Below are 26,928 nucleotides of genomic sequence, written 5' to 3' on the forward strand. Positions count from 1 at the left end.
AGGCTGAAAATGAACAAAGATGGGGAAGAAAAATAGGAACGCTGCCATTTTTCATACATCCTCCACCCTTGACGTTTGAATTCATGCTCGCCAAGAGGAGTTTGTGAATATGACTATTTGTGGAAAGACATCCTGCATGTGTCTTTTAACCAAATGAATCATTGCCCGAGGTGAAGTCAAAGGGAACAGATACTGAAGCGGTGACAAGAGTTTTGGGACCCCAACCACAGTCCAACACTTTGCATTCATGTAAAAATGCCAGCCAGGTAGGAGAAAAGTGTAGACTTGAAATTGATGGTTGAGCTACATCTCTGAATGTCCTGGCAAAAGAGTGGCTCCATCCAGGCGAATTTCTCTTGACGCGGGCACAGTTCATCATCTAGAGCCAATAAAAAAGGAACAGCAGAAAGTGAAAAAAAAAGATGGGGAATACATGACATTTTGCACCTGTTGACGCTTCCTAATTCCATGCCGTTAGACTGCGTGTCTGCAGCAAAGTTGGTGAGCATTACTACTTGTGACTTGCTTTACACCCTTGATTGCATTTGTAACATTTGATTATACCCTTGGCAGAAAAGGAAGAATGAAGCTTTTGTCACAATGAATTGACAGCACGGAAGCAAGGTGCTCTATTAGGAGGTGAGAAACGGCATCCTGCTTGTGTCTTTTCCTCAAGTTCCTGCTTGTGACATGGAGATCCCAAAATCAAATCTCGCAAGCTTGCTGTGGATGAGGTGGCCGAGTGGTTAAGGCGATGGACTGCTAATCCATTGTGCTCTGCATGCATGGGTTCGAATCCCATCCTCATCGAGCCCTTCGTCTAAAGGTGCACTGTTTTGTGCTTTGCCGTGGACACCAGGCTGGCATAACCTAGGCTAAAAGGTCCAGCAAACTCGCAGGGCTTTGAAGAGATCTGCTGGAAGCAGCAAGAGCAGGGCTGCTGCCTAAACCATGCCATTGCGGCACAAAGCTCCCGAGGCCACTCTTAAAACCTTTTCAAGGGCTTAATCTGCAGCCAAAGAAAGGCACTGCTGAGAGTCGAACTCAGGATCTCCTGTTTACTAGACAGGCGCTTTAACCAACTAAGCCACAGCACCACACCCAGACACTGTGCTCGTGCCAAAGGCAGACTTGTGTCAGCACAGGCACAGAACAGTTGTGAGGAACTTCTTGACAAATGTTACGCACATCAAGCTTCAAAATCTCTAACGCAGCATGAAAGGCAGAGGAGGAGATAGCAAAGGAGACTATGCAACGTCCTTTTGAACTCATCACTCCTCCAAAAGTTGTTGTTTTTTTCTTTTTCTTCTTTTTTCATTGCTTATTTTTCTTAGCTGTTTGGTGCCAAGAAAAACCAGCTTACGAGTAGCTTGAAAACTTTCCAGCTTTGTACATTGCTTCTTTTTTGCTAAAAGGTTTAAGAGCCAAGGCTACAACTCAGATATCTCTTGTGAAGTCAAGAGGTAACAGTGGGCCAATCCCACCTAATCTTATTTTAAACAGGCAGAGTCTGTGCTCTAGAATCAAACAATGGACCGAAAATAAAAGAAGGTGGGAAAAACCAATTTGCCCATCTTTTGGCTTCCACTCCCGTGAAGATGAAATGCATGCGGGCAAAAAGATTTGGGGAAGGAAACTATCTGCATCTTGCTTCAGACCGTTTCTTACGCTTCTAACTTTTCATTTGTCCCTTGGAAGACAGCAGGCAGACATCCTCCTGTTTTTGGAAGAACACAGAGTCCTTGATCTAGAGCTAATCAACAGGCTGAAAATGAACAAAGATGGGGAAGAAAAATAGGAACGCTGCCATTTTTCATACATCCTTTACCCTTGACGTTTGAATTCATGCTCGCCAAGAGGAGTTTGTGAATATGACTATTTGTGGAAAGACATCCTGCATGTGTCTTTTAACCAAATGAATCATTGCCCGAGGTGAAGTCAAAGGGAACAGATACTGAAGCGGTGACAAGACTTTTGGGACCCCAACCACAGTCCAACACTTTGCATTCATGTAAAAATGCCAGCCAGGTAGGAGAAAAGTGTAGACTTGAAATTGATGGTTGAGCTACATCTCTGAATGTCCTGGCAAAAGAGTGGCTCCATCCAGGCGAATTTCTCTTGACGCGGGCACAGTTCATCATCTAGAGCCAATAAAAAAGGAACAGCAGAAAGTGAAAAAAAAAGATGGGGAATACATGACATTTTGCACCTGTTGACGCTTCCTAATTCCATGCCGTTAGACTGCGTGTCTGCAGCAAAGTTGGTGAGCATTACTACTTGTGACTTGCTTTACACCCTTGATTGCATTTGTAACATTTGATTATACCCTTGGCAGAAAAGGAAGAATGAAGCTTTTGTCACAATGAATTGACAGCACGGAAGCAAGGTGCTCTATTAGGAGGTGCGAAACGGCATCCTGCTTGTTTCTTTTCCTCAAGTTCCTGCTTGTGACATGGAGCTCCCAAAATCAAAGCTCGCAAGCTTGCTGTGGATGAGGTGGCCGAGTGGTTAAGGCGATGGACTGCTAATCCATTGTGCTTTGCATGCATGGGTTTGAATCCCATCCTCATCAAGCCCTTTGTCTAAAGGTGCACTGTTTTGTGCTTTGCCGTGGACACCAGGCTGGCATAACCTAGGCTAAAAGGTCCAGCAAACTCGCAGGGCTTTGAAGAGATCAGCTGGAAGCATCAAGAGCAGTGCTGCTGCCTAAACCATGCCATTGCGGCACAAAGCTCCCGAGGGCACTCTTAAAACCTTTTCAAGGGCTTAATCTGCAGCCAAAGAAAGGCGCTGCTGAGAGTCAAACTCAGGATCTCCTGTTTACTAGACAGGCGCTTTAACCAACTAAGCCACAGCACCACACCCAGACACTGTGCTCGTGCCAAAGGCAGACTTGTGTCAGCACAGGCACAGAACAGTTGTGAGGAACTTCTTGACAAATGTTACGCACATCAAGCTTCAAAATCTCTAACACAGCATGAAAGGCAGAAGAGGAGATAGCAAAGGAGACTATGCAACGTCCTTTTGAACTCATCACTCCTCCAAAAGTTGTTGTTTTTTTCTTTTTCTTCTTTTTTCATTGCTTATTTTTCTTAGCTGTTTGGTGCCAAGAAAAACCAGCTTATGAGTAGCTTGAAAACTTTCCAGCTTTGTACATTGCTTCTTTTTTGATAAAAGGTTTAAGAGCCAAGGCTACAACTCAGATATCTCTTGTGAAGTCAAGAGGTAACAGTGGGCCAATCCCACCTAATCTTATTTTAAACAGGCAGAGTCTGTGCTCTAGAATCAAACAATGGACCGAAAATAAAAGAAGGTGGGAAAAACCAATTTGCCCATCTTTTGGCTTCCACTCCCGTGAAGATGAAATGCATGCGGGCAAAAAGATTTGGGGAAGGAAACTGTCTGCATCTTGCTTCAGACCATTTCTTACGCTTCTAACTTTTCATTTGTCCCTTGGAAGACAGCAGGCAGACATCCTCCTGTTTTTGGAAGAACACAGAGTCCTTGATCTAGAGCTAATCAACAGGCTGAAAATGAACAAAGATGGGGAAGAAAAATAGGAACGCTGCCATTTTTCATACATCCTCCACCCTTGACGTTTGAATTCATGCTCGCCAAGAGGAGTTTGTGAATATGACTATTTGTGGAAAGACATCCTGCATGTGTCTTTTAACCAAATGAATCATTGCCCGAGGTGAAGTCAAAGGGAACAGATACTGAAGCGGTGACAAGAGTTTTGGGACCCCAACCACAGTCCAACACTTTGCATTCATGTTAAAAAGCCAGCCAGGTAGGAGAAAAGTGTAGACTTGAAATTGATGGTTGAGCTACATCTCTGAATGTCCTGGCAAAAGAGTGGCTCCATCTAGGCGAATTTCTCTTGACGCGGGCACAGTTCATCATCTAGAGCCAATAAAAAAGGAACAGCAGAAAGTGAAAAAAAAAGATGGGGAATACATGACATTTTGCATCTGTTGACGCTTCCTAATTCCATGCCGTTAGACTGCGTGTCTGCAGCAAAGTTGGTGAGCATTACTACTTGTGACTTGCTTTACACCCTTGATTGCATTTGTAACATTTGATTATACCCTTGGCAGAAAAGGAAGAATGAAGCTTTTGTCACAATGAATTGACAGCACGGAAGCAAGGTGCTCTTTTAGGAGGTGAGAAACGGCATCCTGCTTGTGTCGTTTCCTCAAGTTCCTGCTTGTGACATGGAGCTCCCAAAATCAAAGCTCGCATGCTTGCTGTGGATGAGGTGGCCGAGTGGTTAAGGCAACGGACTGCTAATCCATTGTGCTTTGCATGCATGGTTTTGAATCCCATCCTCATCGAGCCCTTCGTCTAAAGGTGCACTGTTTTGTGCTTTGCCGTGGACACCAGGCTGGCATAACCTAGGCTAAAAGGTCCAGCAAACTCGCAGGGCTTTGAAGAGATCAGCTGGAAGCATCAAGAGCAGGGCTGCTGCCTAAACCATGCCATTGTGGCAAAAAGCTCCCGAGGCAACTCTTAAAACCTTTTCAAGGGCTTAATCTGCAGCCAAAGAAAGGCGCTGATGAGAGACAAACTCAGGATCTCCTGTTTACTAGACAGGCGCTTTAACCAACTAAGCCACAGCACCACACCCAGACACTGTGCTCGTGCCAAAGGCAGACTTGTGTCAGCACAGGCACAGAACAGTTGTGAGGAACTTCTTGACAAATGTTACGCACATCAAGCTTCAAAATCTCTAACGCAGCATGAAAGGCAGAGGAGGAGATAGCAAAGGAGACTATGCAACGTCCTTTTGAACTCATCACTCCTCCAAAAGTTGTTGTTTTTTTCTTTTTCTTCTTTTTTCATTGCTTATTTTTCTTACCTGTTTGGTGCCAAGAAAAACCAGCTTACGAGTAGCTTGAAAACTTTCCAGCTTTGTACATTGCTTCTTTTTTGCTAAAAGGTTTAAGAGCCAAGGCTACAACTCAGATATCTCTTGTGAAGTCAAGAGGTAACAGTGGGCCAATCCCACCTAATCTTATTTTAAACAGGCAGAGTCTGTGCTCTAGAATCAAACAATGGACCGAAAATAAAAGAAGGTGGGAAAAACCAATTTGCCCATCTTTTGGCTTCCACTCCCGTGAAGATGAAATGCATGCGGGCAAAAAGATTTGGGGAAGAAACTATCTGCATCTTGCTTCAGACCGTTTCTTACGCTTCTAACTTTTCATTTGTCCCTTGGAAGACAGCAGGCAGACATCCTCCTGTTTTTGGAAGAACACAGAGTCCTTGATCTAGAGCTAATCAACAGGCTGAAAATGAACAAAGATGGGGAAGAAAAATAGGAACGCTGCCATTTTTCATACATCCTCCACCCTTGACGTTTGAATTCATGCTCGCCAAGAGGAGTTTGTGAATATGACTATTTGTGGAAAGACATCCTGCATGTGTCTTTTAACCAAATGAATCATTGCCCGAGGTGAAGTCAAAGGGAACAGATACTGAAGCGGTGACAAGAGTTTTGGGAACCCAACCACAGTCCAACACTTTGCATTCATGTAAAAATGCCAGCCAAGTAGGAGAAAAGTGTAGACTTGAAATTGATGGTTGAGCTACATCTCTGAATGTCCTGGCAAAAGAGTGGATCCATCCAGGCGAATTTCTCTTGACGCGGGCACAGTTCATCATCTAGAGCCAATAAAAAAGGAACAGCAGAAAGTGAAAAAAAAAGATGGGGAATACATGACATTTTGCACCTGTTGACGCTTCCTAATTCCATGCCGTTAGACTGCGTGTCTGCAGCAAAGTTGGTGAGCATTACTACTTGTGACTTGCTTTACACCCTTGATTGCATTTGTAACATTTGATTATACCCTTGGCAGAAAAGGAAGAATGAAGCTTTTGTCACAATGAATTGACAGCACGGAAGCAAGGTGCTCTATTAGGAGGTGAGAAACGGCATCCTGCTTGTGTCTTTTCCTCAAGTTCCTGCTTGTGACATGAAGCTCCCAAAATCAAAGCTCACAAGCTTGCTGTGGATGAGGTGGCCGAGTGGTTAAGGCGATGGACTGCTAATCCATTGTGCTCTGCATGCATGGGTTCGAATCCCATCCTCATCGAGCCCTTCGTCTAAAGGTGCACTGTTTTGTGCTTGCCGTGGACACCAGGCTGGCATAACCTAGGCTAAAAGGTCCAGCAAACTCGCAGGGCTTTGAAGAGATCAGCTGGAAGCATCAAGAGCAGGGCTGCTGCCTAAACCATGCCATTGTGGCAAAAAGCTCCCGAGGCAACTCTTAAAACCTTTTCAAGGGCTTAATCTGCAGCCAAAGAAAGGCACTGCTGAGAGTCAAACTCAGGATCTCCTGTTTACTAGACAGGCGCTTTAACCAACTAAGCCACAGCACCACACCCAGACACTGTGCTCGTGCCAAAGGCAGACTTGTGTCAGCACAGGCACAGAACAGTTGTGAGGAACTTCTTGACAAATGTTACGCACATCAAGCTTCAAAATCTCTAACGCAGCATGAAAGGCAGAGGAGGAGATAGCAAAGGAGACTATGCAACGTCCTTTTGAACTCATCACTCCTCCAAAAGTTGTTGTTTTTTTCTTTTTCTTCTTTTTTCATTGCTTATTTTTCTTACCTGTTTGGTGCCAAGAAAAACCAGCTTACGAGTAGCTTGAAAACTTTCCAGCTTTGTACATTGCTTCTTTTTTGCTAAAAGGTTTAAGAGCCAAGGCTACAACTCAGATATCTCTTGTGAAGTCAAGAGGTAACAGTGGGCCAATCCCACCTAATCTTATTTTAAACAGGCAGAGTCTGTGCTCTAGAATCAAACAATGGACCGAAAATAAAAGAAGGTGGGAAAAACCAATTTGCCCATCTTTTGGCTTCCACTCCCGTGAAGATGAAATGCATGCGGGCAAAAAGATTTGGGGAAGGAAACTATCTGCATCTTGCTTCAGACAGTTTCTTACACTTCTAACTTTTCATTTGTCCCTTGGAAGACAGCAGGCAGACATCCTCCTGTTTTTGGAAGAACACAGAGTCCTTGATCTAGAGCTAATCAACAGGCTGAAAATGAACAAAGATGGGGAAGAAAAATAGGAACGCTGCCATTTTTCATACATCCTCCACCCTTGACGTTTGAATTCATGCTCGCCAAGAGGAGTTTGTGAATATGACTATTTGTGGAAAGACATCCTGCATGTGTCTTTTAACCAAATGAATCATTGCCCGAGGTGAAGTCAAAGGGAACAGATACTGAAGCGGTGACAAGAGTTTTTGGGACCCCAACCACAGTCCAACACTTTGCATTCATGTAAAAATGCCAGCCAGGTAGGAGAAAAGTGTAGACTTGAAATTGATGGTTGAGCTACATCTCTGAATGTCCTGGCAAAAGAGTGGCTCCATCTAGGCAAATTTCTCTTGACGCGGGCACAGTTCATCATCTAGAGCCAATAAAAAAGGAACAGCAGAAAGTGAAAAAAAAAGATGGGGAATACATGACATTTTGCACCTGTTGACGCTTCCTAATTCCATGCCGTTAGACTGCGTGTCTGCAGCAAAGTTGGTGAGCATTACTACTTGTGACTTGCTTTACACCCTTGATTGCATTTGTAACATTTGATTATACCCTTGGCAGAAAAGGAAGAATGAAGCTTTTGTCACAATGAATTGACAGCACGGAAGCAAGGTGCTCTATTAGGAGGTGAGAAACGGCATCCTGCTTGTGTCTTTTCCTCAAGTTCCTGCTTGTGACATGAAGCTCCCAAAATCAAAGCTCGCAAGCTTGCTGTGGATGAGGTGGCCGAGTGGTTAAGGCGATGGACTGCTAATCCATTGTGCTCTGCATGCATGGGTTCGAATCCCATCCTCATCGAGCCCTTCGTCTAAAGGTGCACTGTTTTGTGCTTGCCGTGGACACCAGGCTGGCATAACCTAGGCTAAAAGGTCCAGCAAACTCGCAGGGCTTTGAAGAGATCAGCTGGAAGCATCAAGAGCAGGGCTGCTGCCTAAACCATGCCATTGTGGCAAAAAGCTCCCGAGGCAACTCTTAAAACCTTTTCAAGGGCTTAATCTGCAGCCAAAGAAAGGCACTGCTGAGAGTCAAACTCAGGATCTCCTGTTTACTAGACAGGCGCTTTAACCAACTAAGCCACAGCACCACACCCAGACACTGTGCTCGTGCCAAAGGCAGACTTGTGTCAGCACAGGCACAGAACAGTTGTGAGGAACTTCTTGACAAATGTTACGCACATCAAGCTTCAAAATCTCTAACGCAGCATGAAAGGCAGAGGAGGAGATAGCAAAGGAGACTATGCAACGTCCTTTTGAACTCATCACTCCTCCAAAAGTTGTTGTTTTTTTCTTTTTCTTCTTTTTTCATTGCTTATTTTTCTTACCTGTTTGGTGCCAAGAAAAACCAGCTTACGAGTAGCTTGAAAACTTTCCAGCTTTGTACATTGCTTCTTTTTTGCTAAAAGGTTTAAGAGCCAAGGCTACAACTCAGATATCTCTTGTGAAGTCAAGAGGTAACAGTGGGCCAATCCCACCTAATCTTATTTTAAACAGGCAGAGTCTGTGCTCTAGAATCAAACAATGGACCGAAAATAAAAGAAGGTGGGAAAAACCAATTTGCCCATCTTTTGGCTTCCACTCCCGTGAAGATGAAATGCATGCGGGCAAAAAGATTTGGGGAAGGAAACTATCTGCATCTTGCTTCAGACAGTTTCTTACACTTCTAACTTTTCATTTGTCCCTTGGAAGACAGCAGGCAGACATCCTCCTGTTTTTGGAAGAACACAGAGTCCTTGATCTAGAGCTAATCAACAGGCTGAAAATGAACAAAGATGGGGAAGAAAAATAGGAACGCTGCCATTTTTCATACATCCTCCACCCTTGACGTTTGAATTCATGCTCGCCAAGAGGAGTTTGTGAATATGACTATTTGTGGAAAGACATCCTGCATGTGTCTTTTAACCAAATGAATCATTGCCCGAGGTGAAGTCAAAGGGAACAGATACTGAAGCGGTGACAAGAGTTTTTGGGACCCCAACCACAGTCCAACACTTTGCATTCATGTAAAAATGCCAGCCAGGTAGGAGAAAAGTGTAGACTTGAAATTGATGGTTGAGCTACATCTCTGAATGTCCTGGCAAAAGAGTGGCTCCATCTAGGCAAATTTCTCTTGACGCGGGCACAGTTCATCATCTAGAGCCAATAAAAAAGGAACAGCAGAAAGTGAAAAAAAAAGATGGGGAATACATGACATTTTGCACCTGTTGACGCTTCCTAATTCCATGCCGTTAGACTGCGTGTCTGCAGCAAAGTTGGTGAGCATTACTACTTGTGACTTGCTTTACACCCTTGATTGCATTTGTAACATTTGATTATACCCTTGGCAGAAAAGGAAGAATGAAGCTTTTGTCACAATGAATTGACAGCACGGAAGCAAGGTGCTCTATTAGGAGGTGAGAAACGGCATCCTGCTTGTGTCTTTTCCTCAAGTTCCTGCTTGTGACATGAAGCTCCCAAAATCAAAGCTCGCAAGCTTGCTGTGGATGAGGTGGCCGAGTGGTTAAGGCGATGGACTGCTAATCCATTGTGCTCTGCATGCATGGGTTCGAATCCCATCCTCATCGAGCCCTTCGTCTAAAGGTGCACTGTTTTGTGCTTGCCGTGGACACCAGGCTGGCACAACCTAGGCTAGAAGGTCCAGCAAACTCGCAGGGCTTTGAAGAGATCAGCTGGAAGCATCAAGAGCAGGGCTGCTGCCTAAACCATGCCATTGTGGCAAAAAGCTCCCGAGGCAACTCTTAAAACCTTTTCAAGGGCTTAATCTGCAGCCAAAGAAAGGCACTGCTGAGAGTCAAACTCAGGATCTCCTGTTTACTAGACAGGCGCTTTAACCAACTAAGCCACAGCACCACACCCAGACACTGTGCTCGTGCCAAAGGCAGACTTGTGTCAGCACAGGCACAGAACAGTTGTGAGGAACTTCTTGACAAATGTTACGCACATCAAGCTTCAAAATCTCTAACGCAGCATGAAAGGCAGAGGAGGAGATAGCAAAGGAGACTACGCAACGTCCTTTTGAACTCATCACTCCTCCAAAAGTTGTTGTTTTTTTCTTTTTCTTCTTTTTTCATTGCTTATTTTTCTTACCTGTTTGGTGCCAAGAAAAACCAGCTTACGAGTAGCTTGAAAACTTTCCAGCTTTGTACATTGCTTCATTTTTGCTAAAAGGTTTAAGAGCCAAGGCTACAACTCAGATATCTCTTGTGAAGTCAAGAGGTAACAGTGGGCCAATCCCACCTAATCTTATTTTAAACCGGCAGAGTCTGTGCTCTAGAATCAAACAATGGACCGAAAATAAAAGAAGGTGGGAAAAACCAATTTGCCCATCTTTTGGCTTCCACTCCCGTGAAGATGAAATGCATGCGGGCAAAAAGATTTGGGGAAGGAAACTATCTGCATCTTGCTTCAGACCGTTTCTTACGCTTCTAACTTTTCATTTGTCCCTTGGAAGACAGCAGGCAGACATCCTCCTGTTTTTGGAAGAACACAGAGTCCTTGATCTAGAGCTAATCAACAGGCTGAAAATGAACAAAGATGGGGAAGAAAAATAAGAACGCTGCCATTTTACATACATCCTCCACCCTTGACGTTTGAATTCATGATCGCCAAGAGGAGTTTGTGAATATGACTATTTGTGGAAAGACATCCTGCATGTGTCTTTTAACCAAATGAATCATTGCCCGAGGTGAAGTCAAAGGGAACAGATACTGAAGCGGTGACAAGAGTTTTGGGACCCCAACCACAGTCAAACACTTTGCATTCATGTAAAAATGCCAGCCAGGTAGGAGAAAAGTGTAGACTTGAAATTGATGGTTGAGCTACATCTCTGAATGTCCTGGCAAAAGAGTGGCTCCATCCAGGCGAATTTCTCTTGACGCGGGCACAGTTCATCATCTAGAGCCAATAAAAAAGGAACAGCAGAAAGTGAAAAAAAAAGATGGGGAATACATGACATTTTGCACCTGTTGACGCTTCCTAATTCCATGCCGTTAGACTGCGTGTCTGCAGCAAAGTTGGTGAGCATTACTACTTGTGACTTGCTTTACACCCTTGATTGCATTTGTAACATTTGATTATACCCTTGGCAGAAAAGGAAGAATGAAGCTTTTGTCACAATGAATTGACAGCACGGAAGCAAGGTGCTCTATTAGGAGGTGAGAAACGGCATCCTGCTTGTGTCTTTTCCTCAAGTTTCTGCTTGTGACATGCAGCTCCCAAAATCAAAGCTCACAAGCTTGCTGTGGATGAGGTGGCTGAGTGGTTAAGGCGATGGACTGCTAATCCATTGTGCTCTGCATGCATGGGTTCGAATCCCATCCTCATCGAGCCCTTCGTCTAAAAGTGCACTGTTTTGTGCTTGCCGTGGACACCAGGCTGGCATAACCTAGGCTAAAAGGTCCAGCAAACTCGCAGGGCTTTGAAGAGATCAGCTGGAAGCATCAAGAGCAGGGCTGCTGCCTAAACCATGCCATTGTGGCAAAAAGCTCCCGAGGCCACTCTTAAAACCTTTTCAAAGGCTTAATCTGCAGCCAAAGAAAGGCGCTGCTGAGAGTCGAACTCAGGATCTCCTGTTTACTAGACAGGCGCTTTAACCAACTAAGCCACAGCACCACACCCAGACACTGTGCTCGTGCCAAAGGCAGACTTGTGTCAGCACAGGCACAGAACAGTTGTGAGGAACTTCTTGACAAATGTTACGCACATCAAGCTTCAAAATCTCTAACGCAGCATGAAAGGCAGAGGAGGAGATAGCAAAGGAGACTATGCAACGTCCTTTTGAACTCATCACTCCTCCAAAAGTTGTTGTTTTTTTCTTTTTCTTCTTTTTTCATTGCTTATTTTTCTTAGCTGTTTGGTGCCAAGAAAAACCAGCTTACGAGTAGCTTGAAAACTTTCCAGCTTTGTACATTGTTTCTTTTTTGCTAAAAGGTTTAAGAGCCAAGGCTACAACTCAGATATCTCTTGTGAAGTCAAGAGGTAACAGTGGGCCAATCCCACCTAATCTTATTTTAAACCGGCAGAGTCTGTGCTCTAGAATCAAACAATGGACCGAAAATAAAAGAAGGTGGGAAAAACCAATTTGCCCATCTTTTGGCTTCCACTCCCGTGAAGATGAAATGCATGCGGGCAAAAAGATTTGGGGAAGGAAACTATCTGCATCTTGCTTCAGACCGTTTCTTACGCTTCTAACTTTTCATTTGTCCCTTGGAAGACAGCAGGCAGACATCCTCCTGTTTTTGGAAGAACACAGAGTCCTTGATCTAGAGCTAATCAACAGGCTGAAAATGAACAAAGATGGGGAAGAAAAATAAGAACGCTGCCATTTTTCATACATCCTCCACCCTTGACGTTTGAATTCATGATCGCCAAGAGGAGTTTGTGAATATGACTATTTGTGGAAAGACATCCTGCATGTGTCTTTTAACCAAATGAATCCTTGCCCGAGGTGAAGTCAAAGGGAACAGATACTGAAGCGGTGACAAGAGTTTTGGGACCCCAACCACAGTCAAACACTTTGCATTCATGTAAAAATGCCAGCCAGGTAGGAGAAAAGTGTAGACTTGAAATTGATGGTTGAGCTACATCTCTGAATGTCCTGGCAAAAGAGTGGCTCCATCCAGGCGAATTTCTCTTGACGCGGGCACAGTTCATCATCTAGAGCCAATAAAAAAGGAACAGCAGAAAGTGAAAAAAAAAGATGGGGAATACATGACATTTTGCACCTGTTGACGCTTCCTAATTCCATGCCGTTAGACTGCGTGTCTGCAGCAAAGTTGGTGAGCATTACTACTTGTGACTTGCTTTACACCCTTGATTGCATTTGTAACATTTGATTATACCCTTGGCAGAAAAGGAAGAATGAAGCTTTTGTCACAATGAATTGACAGCACGGAAGCAAGGTGCTCTATTAGGAGGTGAGAAACGGCATCCTGCTTGTGTCTTTTCCTCAAGTTTCTGCTTGTGACATGCAGCTCCCAAAATCAAAGCTCACAAGCTTGCTGTGGATGAGGTGGCTGAGTGGTTAAGGTGATGGACTGCTAATCCATTGTGCTCTGCATGCATGGGTTCAAATCCCATCCTCATCGAGCCCTTCGTCTAAAAGTGCACTGTTTTGTGCTTGCCGTGGACACCAGGCTGGCATAACCTAGGCTAAAAGGTCCAGCAAACTCGCAGGGCTTTGAAGAGATCAGCTGGAAGCATCAAGAGCAGGGCTGCTGCCTAAACCATGCCATTGTGGCAAAAAGCTCCCGAGGCCACTCTTAAAACCTTTTCAAAGGCTTAATCTGCAGCCAAAGAAAGGCGCTGCTGAGAGTTGAACTCAGGATCTCCTGTTTACTAGACAGGCGCTTTAACCAACTAAGCCACAGCACCACACCCAGACACTGTGCTCGTGCCAAAGGCAGACTTGTGTCAGCACAGGCACAGAACAGTTGTGAGGAACTTCTTGACAAATGTTACGCACATCAAGCTTCAAAATCTCTAACGCAGCATGAAAGGCAGAGGAGGAGATAGCAAAGGAGACTATGCAACGTCCTTTTGAACTCATCACTCCTCCAAAAGTTGTTGTTTTTTTCTTTTTCTTCTTTTTTCATTGCTTATTTTTCTTAGCTGTTTGGTGCCAAGAAAAACCAGCTTACGAGTAGCTTGAAAACTTTCCAGCTTTGTACATTGTTTCTTTTTTGCTAAAAGGTTTAAGAGCCAAGGCTACAACTCAGATATCTCTTGTGAAGTCAAGAGGTAAAAGTGGGCCAATCCCACCTAATCTTATTTTAAACAGGCAGAGTCTGTGCTCTAGAATCAAACAATGGACCGAAAATAAAAGAAGGTGGGAAAAACCAATTTGCCCATCTTTTGGCTTCCACTCCCGTGAAGATGAAATGCATGCGGGCAAAAAGATTTGGGGAAGGAAACTATCTGCATCTTGCTTCAGACCGTTTCTTACGCTTCTAACTTTTCATTTGTCCCTTGGAAGACAGCAGGCAGACATCCTCCTGTTTTTGGAAGAACACAGAGTCCTTGATCTAGAGCTAATCAACAGGCTGAAAATGAACAAAGATGGGGAAGAAAAATAGGAACGCTGCCATTTTTCATACATCCTCCACCCTTGACGTTTGAATTCATGATCGCCAAGAGGAGTTTGTGAATATGACTATTTGTGGAAAGACATCCTGCATGTGTCTTTTAACCAAATGAATCATTGCCCGAGGTGAAGTCAAAGGGAACAGATACTGAAGCGGTGACAAGAGTTTTTGGGACCCCAACCACAGTCCAACACTTTGCATTCATGTAAAAATGCCAGCCAGGTAGGAGAAAAGTGTAGACTTGAAATTGATGGTTGAGCTACATCTCTGAATGTCCTGGCAAAAGAGTGGCTCCATCTAGGCGAATTTCTCTTGACGCGGGCACAGTTCATCATCTAGAGCCAATAAAAAAGGAACAGCAGAAAGTGAAAAAAAAAGATGGGGAATACATGACATTTTGCACCTGTTGACGCTTCCTAATTCCATGCCGTTAGACTGCGTGTCTGCAGCAAAGTTGGTGAGCATTACTACTTGTGACTTGCTTTACACCCTTGATTGCATTTGTAACATTTGATTATACCCTTGGCAGAAAAGGAAGAATGAAGCTTTTGTCACAATGAATTGACAGCACGGAAGCAAGGTGCTCTATTAGGAGGTGAGAAACGGCATCCTGCTTGTGTCTTTTCCTCAAGTTCCTGCTTGTGACATGGAGCTCCCAAAATCAAAGCTCGCAAGCTTGCTGTGGATGAGGTGGCCGAGTGGTTAAGGCGATGGACTGCTAATCCATTGTGCTCTGCATGCATGGGTTCGAATCCCATCCTCATCGAGCCCTTCGTCTAAAAGTGCACTGTTTTGTGCTTGCCGTGGACACCAGGCTGGCATAACCTAGGCTAAAAGGTCCAGCAAACTCGCAGGGCTTTGAAGAGATCAGCTGGAAGCATCAAGAGCAGGGCTGCTGCCTAAACCATGCCATTGTGGCAAAAAGCTCCCGAGGCCACTCTTAAAACCTTTTCAAAGGCTTAATCTGCAGCCAAAGAAAGGCGCTGCTGAGAGTCGAACTCAGGATCTCCTGTTTACTAGACAGGCGCTTTAACCAACTAAGCCACAGCACCACACCCAGACACTGTGCTCGTGCCAAAGGCAGACTTGTGTCAGCACAGGCACAGAACAGTTGTGAGGAACTTCTTGACAAATGTTACGCACATCAAGCTTCAAAATCTCTAACGCAGCATGAAAGGCAGAGGAGGAGATAGCAAAGGAGACTATGCAACGTCCTTTTGAACTCATCACTCCTCCAAAAGTTGTTTTTTTCTTTTTCTTCTTTTTTCATTGCTTATTTTTCTTAGCTGTTTGGTGCCAAGAAAAACCAGCTTACGAGTAGCTTGAAAACTTTCCAGCTTTGTACATTGTTTCTTTTTTGCTAAAAGGTTTAAGAGCCAAGGCTACAACTCAGATATCTCTTGTGAAGTCAAGAGGTAACAGTGGGCCAATCCCACCTAATCTTATTTTAAACAGGCAGAGTCTGTGCTCTAGAATCAAACAATGGACCGAAAATAAAAGAAGGTGGGAAAAACCAATTTGCCCATCTTTTGGCTTCCACTCCCGTGAAGATGAAATGCATGCGGCCAAAAAGATTTGGGGAAGGAAACTATCTGCATCTTGCTTCAGACCGTTTCTTACGCTTCTAACTTTTCATTTGTCCCTTGGAAGACAGCAGGCAGACATCCTCCTGTTTTTGGAAGAACACAGAGTCCTTGATCTAGAGCTAATCAACAGGCTGAAAATGAACAGAGATGGGGAAGAAAAATAGGAACGCTGCCATTTTTCATACATCCTCCACCCTTGACGTTTGAATTCATGCTCGCCAAGAGGAGTTTGTGAATATGACTATTTGTGGAAAGACATCCTGCATGTGTCTTTTAACCAAATGAATCATTGCCCGAGGTGAAGTCAAAGGGAACAGATACTGAAGCGGTGACAAGAGTTTTTGGGACCCCAACCACAGTCCAACACTTTGCATTCATGTAAAAATGCCAGCCAGGTAGGAGAAAAGTGTAGACTTGAAATTGATGGTTGAGCTACATCTCTGAATGTCCTGGCAAAAGAGTGGCTCCATCTAGGCAAATTTCTCTTGACGCGGGCACAGTTCATCATCTAGAGCCAATAAAAAAGGAACAGCAGAAAGTGAAAAAAAAAGATGGGGAATACATGACATTTTGCACCTGTTGACGCTTCCTAATTCCATGCCGTTAGACTGCGTGTCTGCAGCAAAGTTGGTGAGCATTACTACTTGTGACTTGCTTTACACCCTTGATTGCATTTGTAACATTTGATTATACCCTTGGCAGAAAAGGAAGAATGAAGCTTTTGTCACAATGAATTGACAGCACGGAAGCAAGGTGCTCTATTAGGAGGTGAGAAACGGCATCCTGCTTGTGTCTTTTCCTCAAGTTCCTGCTTGTGACATGAAGCTCCCAAAATCAAAGCTCGCAAGCTTGCTGTGGATGAGGTGGCCGAGTGGTTAAGGCGATGGACTGCTAATCCATTGTGCTCTGCATGCATGGGTTCGAATCCCATCCTCATCGAGCCCTTCGTCTAAAGGTGCACTGTTTTGTGCTTGCCGTGGACACCAGGCTGGCACAACCTAGGCTAGAAGGTCCAGCAAACTCGCAGGGCTTTGAAGAGATCAGCTGGAAGCATCAAGAGCAGGGCTGCTGCCTAAACCATGCCATTGTGGCAAAAAGCTCCCGAGGCAACTCTTAAAACCTTTTCAAGGGCTTAATCTGCAGCCAAAGAAAGGCACTGCTGAGAGTCAAACTCAGGATCTCCTGTTTACTAGACAGGCGCTTTAACCAACTAAGCCACAGCACCACACCCAGACACTGTGCTCGTGCCAAAGGCAGACTTGTGTCAGCACAGGCACAGAACAGTTGTGAGGAACTTCTTGACAAATGTTACGCACATCAAGCTTCAAAATCTCTAACGCAGCATGAAAGGCAGAGGAGGAGATAGCAAAGGAGACTACGCAACGTCCTTTTGAACTCATCACTCCTCCAAAAGTTGTTGTTTTTTTCTTTTTCTTCTTTTTTCATTGCTTATTTTTCTTACCTGTTTGGTGCCAAGAAAAACCAGCTTACGAGTAGCTTGAAAACTTTCCAGCTTTGTACATTGCTTCATTTTTGCTAAAAGGTTTAAGAGCCAAGGCTACAACTCAGATATCTCTTGTGAAGTCAAGAGGTAACAGTGGGCCAATCCCACCTAATCTTATTTTAAACCGGCAGAGTCTGTGCTCTAGAATCAAACAATGGACCGAAAATAAAAGAAGGTGGGAAAAACCAATTTGCCCATCTTTTGGCTTCCACTCCCGTGAAGATGAAATGCATGCGGGCAAAAAGATTTGGGGAAGGAAACTATCTGCATCTTGCTTCAGACCGTTTCTTACGCTTCTAACTTTTCATTTGTCCCTTGGAAGACAGCAGGCAGACATCCTCCTGTTTTTGGAAGAACACAGAGTCCTTGATCTAGAGCTAATCAACAGGCTGAAAATGAACAAAGATGGGGAAGAAAAATAAGAACGCTGCCATTTTACATACATCCTCCACCCTTGACGTTTGAATTCATGATCGCCAAGAGGAGTTTGTGAATATGACTATTTGTGGAAAGACATCCTGCATGTGTCTTTTAACCAAATGAATCATTGCCCGAGGTGAAGTCAAAGGGAACAGATACTGAAGCGGTGACAAGAGTTTTGGGACCCCAACCACAGTCAAACACTTTGCATTCATGTAAAAATGCCAGCCAGGTAGGAGAAAAGTGTAGACTTGAAATTGATGGTTGAGCTACATCTCTGAATGTCCTGGCAAAAGAGTGGCTCCATCCAGGCGAATTTCTCTTGACGCGGGCACAGTTCATCATCTAGAGCCAATAAAAAAGGAACAGCAGAAAGTGAAAAAAAAAGATGGGGAATACATGACATTTTGCACCTGTTGACGCTTCCTAATTCCATGCCGTTAGACTGCGTGTCTGCAGCAAAGTTGGTGAGCATTACTACTTGTGACTTGCTTTACACCCTTGATTGCATTTGTAACATTTGATTATACCCTTGGCAGAAAAGGAAGAATGAAGCTTTTGTCACAATGAATTGACAGCACGGAAGCAAGGTGCTCTATTAGGAGGTGAGAAACGGCATCCTGCTTGTGTCTTTTCCTCAAGTTTCTGCTTGTGACATGCAGCTCCCAAAATCAAAGCTCACAAGCTTGCTGTGGATGAGGTGGCTGAGTGGTTAAGGCGATGGACTGCTAATCCATTGTGCTCTGCATGCATGGGTTCGAATCCCATCCTCATCGAGCCCTTCGTCTAAAAGTGCACTGTTTTGTGCTTGCCGTGGACACCAGGCTGGCATAACCTAGGCTAAAAGGTCCAGCAAACTCGCAGGGCTTTGAAGAGATCAGCTGGAAGCATCAAGAGCAGGGCTGCTGCCTAAACCATGCCATTGTGGCAAAAAGCTCCCGAGGCCACTCTTAAAACCTTTTCAAAGGCTTAATCTGCAGCCAAAGAAAGGCGCTGCTGAGAGTCGAACTCAGGATCTCCTGTTTACTAGACAGGCGCTTTAACCAACTAAGCCACAGCACCACACCCAGACACTGTGCTCGTGCCAAAGGCAGACTTGTGTCAGCACAGGCACAGAACAGTTGTGAGGAACTTCTTGACAAATGTTACGCACATCAAGCTTCAAAATCTCTAACGCAGCATGAAAGGCAGAGGAGGAGATAGCAAAGGAGACTATGCAACGTCCTTTTGAACTCATCACTCCTCCAAAAGTTGTTGTTTTTTTCTTTTTCTTCTTTTTTCATTGCTTATTTTTCTTAGCTGTTTGGTGCCAAGAAAAACCAGCTTACGAGTAGCTTGAAAACTTTCCAGCTTTGTACATTGTTTCTTTTTTGCTAAAAGGTTTAAGAGCCAAGGCTACAACTCAGATATCTCTTGTGAAGTCAAGAGGTAACAGTGGGCCAATCCCACCTAATCTTATTTTAAACCGGCAGAGTCTGTGCTCTAGAATCAAACAATGGACCGAAAATAAAAGAAGGTGGGAAAAACCAATTTGCCCATCTTTTGGCTTCCACTCCCGTGAAGATGAAATGCATGCGGGCAAAAAGATTTGGGGAAGGAAACTATCTGCATCTTGCTTCAGACCGTTTCTTACGCTTCTAACTTTTCATTTGTCCCTTGGAAGACAGCAGGCAGACATCCTCCTGTTTTTGGAAGAACACAGAGTCCTTGATCTAGAGCTAATCAACAGGCTGAAAATGAACAAAGATGGGGAAGAAAAATAAGAACGCTGCCATTTTTCATACATCCTCCACCCTTGACGTTTGAATTCATGATCGCCAAGAGGAGTTTGTGAATATGACTATTTGTGGAAAGACATCCTGCATGTGTCTTTTAACCAAATGAATCCTTGCCCGAGGTGAAGTCAAAGGGAACAGATACTGAAGCGGTGACAAGAGTTTTGGGACCCCAACCACAGTCAAACACTTTGCATTCATGTAAAAATGCCAGCCAGGTAGGAGAAAAGTGTAGACTTGAAATTGATGGTTGAGCTACATCTCTGAATGTCCTGGCAAAAGAGTGGCTCCATCCAGGCGAATTTCTCTTGACGCGGGCACAGTTCATCATCTAGAGCCAATAAAAAAGGAACAGCAGAAAGTGAAAAAAAAAGATGGGGAATACATGACATTTTGCACCTGTTGACGCTTCCTAATTCCATGCCGTTAGACTGCGTGTCTGCAGCAAAGTTGGTGAGCATTACTACTTGTGACTTGCTTTACACCCTTGATTGCATTTGTAACATTTGATTATACCCTTGGCAGAAAAGGAAGAATGAAGCTTTTGTCACAATGAATTGACAGCACGGAAGCAAGGTGCTCTATTAGGAGGTGAGAAACGGCATCCTGCTTGTGTCTTTTCCTCAAGTTTCTGCTTGTGACATGCAGCTCCCAAAATCAAAGCTCACAAGCTTGCTGTGGATGAGGTGGCTGAGTGGTTAAGGTGATGGACTGCTAATCCATTGTGCTCTGCATGCATGGGTTCAAATCCCATCCTCATCGAGCCCTTCGTCTAAAAGTGCACTGTTTTGTGCTTGCCGTGGACACCAGGCTGGCATAACCTAGGCTAAAAGGTCCAGCAAACTCGCAGGGCTTTGAAGAGATCAGCTGGAAGCATCAAGAGCAGGGCTGCTGCCTAAACCATGCCATTGTGGCAAAAAGCTCCCGAGGCCACTCTTAAAACCTTTTCAAAGGCTTAATCTGCAGCCAAAGAAAGGCGCTGCTGAGAGTTGAACTCAGGATCTCCTGTTTACTAGACAGGCGCTTTAACCAACTAAGCCACAGCACCACACCCAGACACTGTGCTCGTGCCAAAGGCAGACTTGTGTCAGCACAGGCACAGAACAGTTGTGAGGAACTTCTTGACAAATGTTACGCACATCAAGCTTCAAAATCTCTAACGCAGCATGAAAGGCAGAGGAGGAGATAGCAAAGGAGACTATGCAACGTCCTTTTGAACTCATCACTCCTCCAAAAGTTGTTGTTTTTTTCTTTTTCTTCTTTTTTCATTGCTTATTTTTCTTAGCTGTTTGGTGCCAAGAAAAACCAGCTTACGAGTAGCTTGAAAACTTTCCAGCTTTGTACATTGTTTCTTTTTTGCTAAAAGGTTTAAGAGCCAAGGCTACAACTCAGATATCTCTTGTGAAGTCAAGAGGTAAAAGTGGGCCAATCCCACCTAATCTTATTTTAAACAGGCAGAGTCTGTGCTCTAGAATCAAACAATGGACCGAAAATAAAAGAAGGTGGGAAAAACCAATTTGCCCATCTTTTGGCTTCCACTCCCGTGAAGATGAAATGCATGCGGGCAAAAAGATTTGGGGAAGGAAACTATCTGCATCTTGCTTCAGACCGTTTCTTACGCTTCTAACTTTTCATTTGTCCCTTGGAAGACAGCAGGCAGACATCCTCCTGTTTTTGGAAGAACACAGAGTCCTTGATCTAGAGCTAATCAACAGGCTGAAAATGAACAAAGATGGGGAAGAAAAATAGGAACGCTGCCATTTTTCATACATCCTCCACCCTTGACGTTTGAATTCATGATCGCCAAGAGGAGTTTGTGAATATGACTATTTGTGGAAAGACATCCTGCATGTGTCTTTTAACCAAATGAATCATTGCCCGAGGTGAAGTCAAAGGGAACAGATACTGAAGCGGTGACAAGAGTTTTTGGGACCCCAACCACAGTCCAACACTTTGCATTCATGTAAAAATGCCAGCCAGGTAGGAGAAAAGTGTAGACTTGAAATTGATGGTTGAGCTACATCTCTGAATGTCCTGGCAAAAGAGTGGCTCCATCTAGGCGAATTTCTCTTGACGCGGGCACAGTTCATCATCTAGAGCCAATAAAAAAGGAACAGCAGAAAGTGAAAAAAAAAGATGGGGAATACATGACATTTTGCACCTGTTGACGCTTCCTAATTCCATGCCGTTAGACTGCGTGTCTGCAGCAAAGTTGGTGAGCATTACTACTTGTGACTTGCTTTACACCCTTGATTGCATTTGTAACATTTGATTATACCCTTGGCAGAAAAGGAAGAATGAAGCTTTTGTCACAATGAATTGACAGCACGGAAGCAAGGTGCTCTATTAGGAGGTGAGAAACGGCATCCTGCTTGTGTCTTTTCCTCAAGTTCCTGCTTGTGACATGGAGCTCCCAAAATCAAAGCTCGCAAGCTTGCTGTGGATGAGGTGGCCGAGTGGTTAAGGCGATGGACTGCTAATCCATTGTGCTCTGCATGCATGGGTTCGAATCCCATCCTCATCGAGCCCTTCGTCTAAAAGTGCACTGTTTTGTGCTTGCCGTGGACACCAGGCTGGCATAACCTAGGCTAAAAGGTCCAGCAAACTCGCAGGGCTTTGAAGAGATCAGCTGGAAGCATCAAGAGCAGGGCTGCTGCCTAAACCATGCCATTGTGGCAAAAAGCTCCCGAGGCCACTCTTAAAACCTTTTCAAAGGCTTAATCTGCAGCCAAAGAAAGGCGCTGCTGAGAGTCGAACTCAGGATCTCCTGTTTACTAGACAGGCGCTTTAACCAACTAAGCCACAGCACCACACCCAGACACTGTGCTCGTGCCAAAGGCAGACTTGTGTCAGCACAGGCACAGAACAGTTGTGAGGAACTTCTTGACAAATGTTACGCACATCAAGCTTCAAAATCTCTAACGCAGCATGAAAGGCAGAGGAGGAGATAGCAAAGGAGACTATGCAACGTCCTTTTGAACTCATCACTCCTCCAAAAGTTGTTTTTTTCTTTTTCTTCTTTTTTCATTGCTTATTTTTCTTAGCTGTTTGGTGCCAAGAAAAACCAGCTTACGAGTAGCTTGAAAACTTTCCAGCTTTGTACATTGTTTCTTTTTTGCTAAAAGGTTTAAGAGCCAAGGCTACAACTCAGATATCTCTTGTGAAGTCAAGAGGTAACAGTGGGCCAATCCCACCTAATCTTATTTTAAACAGGCAGAGTCTGTGCTCTAGAATCAAACAATGGACCGAAAATAAAAGAAGGTGGGAAAAACCAATTTGCCCATCTTTTGGCTTCCACTCCCGTGAAGATGAAATGCATGCGGCCAAAAAGATTTGGGGAAGGAAACTATCTGCATCTTGCTTCAGACCGTTTCTTACGCTTCTAACTTTTCATTTGTCCCTTGGAAGACAGCAGGCAGACATCCTCCTGTTTTTGGAAGAACACAGAGTCCTTGATCTAGAGCTAATCAACAGGCTGAAAATGAACAGAGATGGGGAAGAAAAATAGGAACGCTGCCATTTTTCATACATCCTCCACCCTTGACGTTTGAATTCATGCTCGCCAAGAGGAGTTTGTGAATATGACTATTTGTGGAAAGACATCCTGCATGTGTCTTTTAACCAAATGAATCATTGCCCGAGGTGAAGTCAAAGGGAACAGATACTGAAGCGGTGACAAGAGTTTTGGGACCCCAACCACAGTCCAACACTTTGCATTCATGTAAAAATGCCAGCCAAGTAGGATAAAAGTGTAGACTTGAAATTGATGGTTGAGCTACATCTCTGAATGTCCTGGCAAAAGAGTGGCTCCATCCAGGCGAATTTCTCTTGAAGCGGGCACAGTTCATCATCTAGAGCCAATAAAAAAGGAACAGCAGAAAGTGAAAAAAAAAGATGGGGAATACATGACATTTTGCACCTGTTGACGCTTCCTAATTCCATGCCGTTAGACTGCGTGTCTGCAGCAAAGTTGGTGAGCATTACTACTTGTGACTTGCTTTACACCCTTGATTGCATTTGTAACATTTGATTATACCCTTGGTAGAAAAGGAAGAATGAAGCTTTTGTCACAATGAATTGACAGCACGGAAGCAAGGTGCTCTATTAGGAGGTGAGAAACGGCATCCTGATTGTGTCTTTTCCTCAAGTTCCTGCTTGTGACATGGAGCTCCCAAAATCAAAGCTCGCAAGCTTGCTGTGGATGAGGTGGCCGAGTGGTTAAGGTGATGGACTGCTAATCCATTGTGCTCTGCATGCATGGGTTCGAATCCCATCCTCATCGAGCCCTTCGTCTAAAGGTGCGCTGTTTTGTGCTTGCCGTGGACACCAGGCTGGCATAACCTAGGCTAAAAGGTCCAGCAAACTCGCAGGGCTTTGAAGAGATCAGCTGGAAGCATCAAGAGCAGGGCTGCTGCCTAAACCATGCCATTGTGGCAAAAAGCTCCCGAGGCAACTCTTAAAACCTTTTCAAGGGCTTAATCTGCAGCCAAAGAAAGGCACTGCTGAGAGTCAAACTCAGGATCTCCTGTTTACTAGACAGGCGCTTTAACCAACTAAGCCACAGCACCACACCCAGACACTGTGCTCGTGCCAAAGGCAGACTTGTGTCAGCACAGGCACAGAACAGTTGTGAGGAACTTCTTGACAAATGTTACGCACATCAAGCTTCAAAATCTCTAACGCAGCATGAAAGGCAGAGGAGGAGATAGCAAAGGAGACTATGCAACGTCCTTTTGAACTCATCACTCCTCCAAAAGTTGTTGTTTTTTTCTTTTTCTTCTTTTTTCATTGCTTATTTTTCTTACCTGTTTGGTGCCAAGAAAAACCAGCTTACGAGTAGCTTGAAAACTTTCCAGCTTTGTACATTGCTTCTTTTTTGCTAAAAGGTTTAAGAGCCAAGGCTACAACTCAGATATCTCTTGTGAAGTCAAGAGGTAACAGTGGGCCAATCCCACCTAATCTTATTTTAAACAGGCAGAGTCTGTGCTCTAGAATCAAACAATGGACCGAAAATAAAAGAAGGTGGGAAAAACCAATTTGCCCATCTTTTGGCTTCCACTCCCGTGAAGATGAAATGCATGCGGGCAAAAAGATTTGGGGAAGAAACTATCTGCATCTTGCTTCAGACCGTTTCTTACGCTTCTAACTTTTCATTTGTCCCTTGGAAGACAGCAGGCAGACATCCTCCTGTTTTTGGAAGAACACAGAGTCCTTGATCTAGAGCTAATCAACAGGCTGAAAATGAACAAAGATGGGGAAGAAAAATAGGAACGCTGCCATTTTTCATACATCCTCCACCCTTGACGTTTGAATTCATGCTCGCCAAGAGGAGTTTGTGAATATGACTATTTGTGGAAAGACATCCTGCATGTGTCTTTTAACCAAATGAATCATTGCCCGAGGTGAAGTCAAAGGGAACAGATACTGAAGCGGTGACAAGAGTTTTGGGAACCCAACCACAGTCCAACACTTTGCATTCATGTAAAAATGCCAGCCAAGTAGGAGAAAAGTGTAGACTTGAAATTGATGGTTGAGCTACATCTCTGAATGTCCTGGCAAAAGAGTGGATCCATCCAGGCGAATTTCTCTTGACGCGGGCACAGTTCATCATCTAGAGCCAATAAAAAAGGAACAGCAGAAAGTGAAAAAAAAAGATGGGGAATACATGACATTTTGCACCTGTTGACGCTTCCTAATTCCATGCCGTTAGACTGCGTGTCTGCAGCAAAGTTGGTGAGCATTACTACTTGTGACTTGCTTTACACCCTTGATTGCATTTGTAACATTTGATTATACCCTTGGCAGAAAAGGAAGAATGAAGCTTTTGTCACAATGAATTGACAGCACGGAAGCAAGGTGCTCTATTAGGAGGTGAGAAACGGCATCCTGCTTGTGTCTTTTCCTCAAGTTCCTGCTTGTGACATGAAGCTCCCAAAATCAAAGCTCGCAAGCTTGCTGTGGATGAGGTGGCCGAGTGGTTAAGGCGATGGACTGCTAATCCATTGTGCTCTGCATGCATGGGTTCGAATCCCATCCTCATCGAGCCCTTCGTCTAAAGGTGCACTGTTTTGTGCTTGCCGTGGACACCAGGCTGGCATAACCTAGGCTAAAAGGTCCAGCAAACTCGCAGGGCTTTGAAGAGATCAGCTGGAAGCATCAAGAGCAGGGCTGCTGCCTAAACCATGCCATTGTGGCAAAAAGCTCCCGAGGCAACTCTTAAAACCTTTTCAAGGGCTTAATCTGCAGCCAAAGAAAGGCACTGCTGAGAGTCAAACTCAGGATCTCCTGTTTACTAGACAGGCGCTTTAACCAACTAAGCCACAGCACCACACCCAGACACTGTGCTCGTGCCAAAGGCAGACTTGTGTCAGCACAGGCACAGAACAGTTGTGAGGAACTTCTTGACAAATGTTACGCACATCAAGCTTCAAAATCTCTAACGCAGCATGAAAGGCAGAGGAGGAGATAGCAAAGGAGACTATGCAACGTCCTTTTGAACTCATCACTCCTCCAAAAGTTGTTGTTTTTTTCTTTTTCTTCTTTTTTCATTGCTTATTTTTCTTACCTGTTTGGTGCCAAGAAAAACCAGCTTACGAGTAGCTTGAAAACTTTCCAGCTTTGTACATTGCTTCTTTTTTGCTAAAAGGTTTAAGAGCCAAGGCTACAACTCAGATATCTCTTGTGAAGTCAAGAGGTAACAGTGGGCCAATCCCACCTAATCTTATTTTAAACAGGCAGAGTCTGTGCTCTAGAATCAAACAATGGACCGAAAATAAAAGAAGGTGGGAAAAACCAATTTGCCCATCTTTTGGCTTCCACTCCCGTGAAGATGAAATGCATGCGGGCAAAAAGATTTGGGGAAGGAAACTATCTGCATCTTGCTTCAGACAGTTTCTTACACTTCTAACTTTTCATTTGTCCCTTGGAAGACAGCAGGCAGACATCCTCCTGTTTTTGGAAGAACACAGAGTCCTTGATCTAGAGCTAATCAACAGGCTGAAAATGAACAAAGATGGGGAAGAAAAATAGGAACGCTGCCATTTTTCATACATCCTCCACCCTTGACGTTTGAATTCATGCTCGCCAAGAGGAGTTTGTGAATATGACTATTTGTGGAAAGACATCCTGCATGTGTCTTTTAACCAAATGAATCATTGCCCGAGGTGAAGTCAAAGGGAACAGATACTGAAGCGGTGACAAGAGTTTTTGGGACCCCAACCACAGTCCAACACTTTGCATTCATGTAAAAATGCCAGCCAGGTAGGAGAAAAGTGTAGACTTGAAATTGATGGTTGAGCTACATCTCTGAATGTCCTGGCAAAAGAGTGGCTCCATCTAGGCAAATTTCTCTTGACGCGGGCACAGTTCATCATCTAGAGCCAATAAAAAAGGAACAGCAGAAAGTGAAAAAAAAAGATGGGGAATACATGACATTTTGCACCTGTTGACGCTTCCTAATTCCATGCCGTTAGACTGCGTGTCTGCAGCAAAGTTGGTGAGCATTAC

The 26,928-nt window shown here is 44.3% G+C and overlaps 16 non-coding genes across 16 annotated transcripts; 8 read left to right on the forward strand and 8 right to left on the reverse strand.

Annotated features, from left to right (window-relative positions):
* The first annotated feature begins 728 nt into the window (after window positions 1-728).
* TRNAS-GCU (transfer RNA serine (anticodon GCU)) lies at window positions 729-810 on the forward strand. Its single transcript has one exon. It is a non-coding gene; the product is annotated as a tRNA-Ser (tRNA).
* Window positions 811-1,023: 213 nt separating this feature from the next.
* TRNAT-AGU (transfer RNA threonine (anticodon AGU)) lies at window positions 1,024-1,097 on the reverse strand. Its single transcript has one exon. It is a non-coding gene; the product is annotated as a tRNA-Thr (tRNA).
* A 1,688-nt stretch (window positions 1,098-2,785) lies between these two features.
* Window positions 2,786-2,859, reverse strand: TRNAT-AGU (transfer RNA threonine (anticodon AGU)). Its single transcript has one exon. It is a non-coding gene; the product is annotated as a tRNA-Thr (tRNA).
* A 3,154-nt stretch (window positions 2,860-6,013) lies between these two features.
* Window positions 6,014-6,095, forward strand: TRNAS-GCU (transfer RNA serine (anticodon GCU)). Its single transcript has one exon. It is a non-coding gene; the product is annotated as a tRNA-Ser (tRNA).
* A 1,680-nt stretch (window positions 6,096-7,775) lies between these two features.
* TRNAS-GCU (transfer RNA serine (anticodon GCU)) lies at window positions 7,776-7,857 on the forward strand. Its single transcript has one exon. It is a non-coding gene; the product is annotated as a tRNA-Ser (tRNA).
* A 1,680-nt stretch (window positions 7,858-9,537) lies between these two features.
* TRNAS-GCU (transfer RNA serine (anticodon GCU)) lies at window positions 9,538-9,619 on the forward strand. The gene has a single exon. It is a non-coding gene; the product is annotated as a tRNA-Ser (tRNA).
* Window positions 9,620-11,592: 1,973 nt separating this feature from the next.
* TRNAT-AGU (transfer RNA threonine (anticodon AGU)) lies at window positions 11,593-11,666 on the reverse strand. Its single transcript has one exon. It is a non-coding gene; the product is annotated as a tRNA-Thr (tRNA).
* Window positions 11,667-13,353: 1,687 nt separating this feature from the next.
* TRNAT-AGU (transfer RNA threonine (anticodon AGU)) lies at window positions 13,354-13,427 on the reverse strand. Its single transcript has one exon. It is a non-coding gene; the product is annotated as a tRNA-Thr (tRNA).
* Window positions 13,428-14,821: 1,394 nt separating this feature from the next.
* TRNAS-GCU (transfer RNA serine (anticodon GCU)) lies at window positions 14,822-14,903 on the forward strand. The gene has a single exon. It is a non-coding gene; the product is annotated as a tRNA-Ser (tRNA).
* Window positions 14,904-15,115: 212 nt separating this feature from the next.
* Window positions 15,116-15,189, reverse strand: TRNAT-AGU (transfer RNA threonine (anticodon AGU)). Its single transcript has one exon. It is a non-coding gene; the product is annotated as a tRNA-Thr (tRNA).
* Window positions 15,190-16,580: 1,391 nt separating this feature from the next.
* Window positions 16,581-16,662, forward strand: TRNAS-GCU (transfer RNA serine (anticodon GCU)). The gene has a single exon. It is a non-coding gene; the product is annotated as a tRNA-Ser (tRNA).
* A 1,973-nt stretch (window positions 16,663-18,635) lies between these two features.
* Window positions 18,636-18,709, reverse strand: TRNAT-AGU (transfer RNA threonine (anticodon AGU)). Its single transcript has one exon. It is a non-coding gene; the product is annotated as a tRNA-Thr (tRNA).
* Window positions 18,710-20,396: 1,687 nt separating this feature from the next.
* TRNAT-AGU (transfer RNA threonine (anticodon AGU)) lies at window positions 20,397-20,470 on the reverse strand. The gene has a single exon. It is a non-coding gene; the product is annotated as a tRNA-Thr (tRNA).
* Window positions 20,471-21,864: 1,394 nt separating this feature from the next.
* On the forward strand, window positions 21,865-21,946 carry TRNAS-GCU (transfer RNA serine (anticodon GCU)). The gene has a single exon. It is a non-coding gene; the product is annotated as a tRNA-Ser (tRNA).
* Window positions 21,947-22,158: 212 nt separating this feature from the next.
* Window positions 22,159-22,232, reverse strand: TRNAT-AGU (transfer RNA threonine (anticodon AGU)). The gene has a single exon. It is a non-coding gene; the product is annotated as a tRNA-Thr (tRNA).
* Window positions 22,233-25,382: 3,150 nt separating this feature from the next.
* Window positions 25,383-25,464, forward strand: TRNAS-GCU (transfer RNA serine (anticodon GCU)). Its single transcript has one exon. It is a non-coding gene; the product is annotated as a tRNA-Ser (tRNA).
* Window positions 25,465-26,928: the final 1,464 nt, after the last annotated feature.

This window comes from Staurois parvus, unplaced genomic scaffold, assembly GCF_062004578.1.
Source record: "Staurois parvus isolate SC_StPar_1 unplaced genomic scaffold, SC_StPar_1.0 ptg000020l, whole genome shotgun sequence".
In the NCBI taxonomy this organism is placed as follows: Eukaryota; Metazoa; Chordata; class Amphibia; order Anura; family Ranidae; genus Staurois; species Staurois parvus.